This window comes from Sinocyclocheilus anshuiensis, unplaced genomic scaffold (assembly GCF_001515605.1).
Source record: "Sinocyclocheilus anshuiensis isolate Anshui unplaced genomic scaffold, SAMN03320099.WGS_v1.1 scaffold162, whole genome shotgun sequence".
Classification (NCBI taxonomy): Eukaryota; Metazoa; Chordata; class Actinopteri; order Cypriniformes; family Cyprinidae; genus Sinocyclocheilus; species Sinocyclocheilus anshuiensis.
In genome coordinates, this window is record NW_015542351.1 from 385,953 (window position 1) to 388,848 (window position 2,896).

At 38.3% G+C, this 2,896-nt stretch overlaps 1 pseudogene; it reads right to left on the minus strand.

Moving 5' to 3' along the window:
* Positions 1 to 452: 452 nt before the first annotated feature.
* LOC107691537 (neurensin-1-like) lies at positions 453 to 1,821 on the minus strand (annotated as a pseudogene).
* Positions 1,822 to 2,896: the final 1,075 nt, after the last annotated feature.

Sequence of the window (2,896 nt, forward strand, 5' to 3'; positions counted from 1 at the left end):
AAAAAACATTTATTGTTATTATCAATGTTGAAAACAGTTGTGCTGCTTCATATTTCTGTGGACACCGTGATACATTGATGAATAGAAAGCTAAGAATGTAAAAGACTTTACTGTCAATTGAAATCATCCTTGCTAAATAGAAGTATTCATTTCTTTAAAAAAAAAACACTTACTGACCCCAAATTACTCAGAACTTTCTTTTGCTGCCTTTCAACCACTTGGTGGCTGTTCATTTGATCAATACTGTAATATACAAAAATACAAAACCTATTTTGACAATAATTATACAAGTGCTGGACAACAGATGGCACAAGTACTTGTCCATTTAATTCTCGTAGCACATAATTATCAAACACAAATAAGACACTCCCAAATTTATCATTGAAATAAACAAGGAGCTTTTGTTGATCACATTGACAGCACTCTTGAACGGGCATTGTCACACACCTCTTTTACGAGCACTGCTGAACTTTATTGTCCCTAGCGAGAGGAGATAGTCCTCCGTCACTAGAGACCGGGTTGGGAGGCTTCACTACAGGGTCTGCTGGGCTTCTCATTGCACTCGGGACTCTGGTTCCCCCTTTCGTTCTCCTCTGGAGTCTTCCTGTTTTGTGGGAGTTGTGGAGAAGTTAGACATCAGGATTCCACCTGCCATCAGAACCCCACCCAGAGTGAGAAGCCCCGTCCCGACCAGCACGCATATGTGTAGCGAGCGATTGTGACGCAAGGCCTGGCGGTCCACGAACAGCAGTTCGCCCTCACCAAAAGCCTCAATGCGAATGGGGATGCAATAGCCCACTGTCATGACCACCAGCCTCAATGACAGGAGCACGACACCAACGGCAAGTGTGACCTAAGAGTGAACAAGTTTGATTTAGTTTATAATCCTGCTGTCAAGACTGGTCAAGACTCTTCCTTCTGCTTGATGTGATTGACAGCTGGTGATGTGAATCTGAAAGTGAACTGCTGCTGATTATGCATATTTTAGGCAATAAATATCTTCAGTGATATTCATTTTAATAACATAAGTGTTTTAAAAATGTACCAGGCTTCAAAACATCATAATACTTTCAGAACGGCCAGAGGGGGCAAAGTGGAATCAATCGAATTTGTTTTTGAACTCAAGCAAACACGCCAATCCTTAAAACAACATATAACTGAGGACTTTGGATCTTTGTTTTAACACAACAAAACTTCATTCTTAAAAACAAAGATTCTTCATTTGCATTGATGGTTCTGTGAAGAACCTTTAACATCCATGGAACCTTTCCATTCCACAAAAGATCCTTTATAGTGGAAAAAGGTTCTTCAGATGATTCAAATGTTCTTCATACCAAGAAAAATAAAATGGTTCTTTTAAGAACTGTTCACTGAAAGTTTCTTTTGGGAACCAAAAATGGTTCTTCTATGGCATCGCTGTGAAAACCGCTTTTTGGAACCTTTATTTTTAAGAGTGTATAGTAAAAAAAAAAGGTTCTTTAGATTCTTAAAATGTTCTTTACACTAAGAAAAAAAAAGGTTCTTCTAAGAAACCAAAAAGGTTCTTCTATGTCAAGGGTATCCAAACTTGTTCCTGGAGGGCCACTGTCCTGCAGAGTTTAGCTCTAACCCTAAACACACCTGAACGGTTCCCTCTGATACCTTCCAGAAGCTTGAGCTCCACCGCAGCAGTGATATCTGGCCCTGAAAGTCCTCCTGCTGCTCCTTCATTGAGGCTGTGTACTCCTCGTAGAAGTGGTGCAAATAAGAACACACTCCGAAAACATGACAGCCGGAGCTGACCGCGTGACCGGACCCACAAAACTCGGAGCAAGAGGCCATCTCTCAGACCTGTGATTACAATCACACATCATTACAGGAAACACACAAAACATCCATATCCAAACATATTGAAGAAAGCAGTTCTTCACCTTCTCAGCTTTTAATTGTCATAATTATGAGTTATACAACAGTTTACTGTATTTCTCAACGTAACCACAATTCATTGAAGCCTTTAAAAAAAAAAAAAATTTTCAGCCTTTTCACAGAATCTTAAGAATCTTCTTAGATCAAATAGAGGCTACAGCCCCGTTCACACCAAGAACGATAACTATAAAGATAACTATAAAAATAACGATATCAGCGTCCACACCAGTGAACGATATCATCTGTTTATTCTAAGCGCATGCACATCTGCCGCTTTAAATTCTTGAGCTCGTTACAGCAGGATGGATTCTGATTGGCTGTCAATTTTTTTATCGTTCATCAGCTGGAGAAAAATCGTTTTGAAAGTAATTCCAACGATATCGTTTCTCTTTGTCTTTATCGTTATAGTTGTGGTGTGGACTCTATTCTTTAATATTGAGAACGATTTTTAGAACTATATCTTTATCCTTATCTTTATAGTTATCGTCCTTGGTGTGAACGGGCCTTAACAGTGTATTTTTTTCACCACAGCCTTTGCCTCTGTTCTCTCTAGTCATGTAGGTCATGTAGCATTTAATTTTTATTGCATAGACAGACAACTTTCATTAAAAATCCATCTAGTCAATGGTGACAATGGTGAATAACCTATCACTTTGTTTATTCATTTCCACACACATATTTAATAATTGCAGTTTTTACTCTTTTTGAATGTCAGTAGTTTCGAAGAAAACATCAACTATAATAGGCATGGATACTACTGACATTCAGTAGTATACTGACCACTACTGATGAATCGCACACTCTCGGAGACATAACACTCCACTACCTGTCATCCACACTCTCAAGAGCATCATACTATTAGTAATTAATAAACAGTGTTGGGGAAAGTTACTTTTAAAAGTAATGCATTACAATATTGCGTTACTCCCTAAAAAAGTAACTAATTACGTTACTTAGTTACTTTTTATGGAAAGTAATGCGTTACGTTACT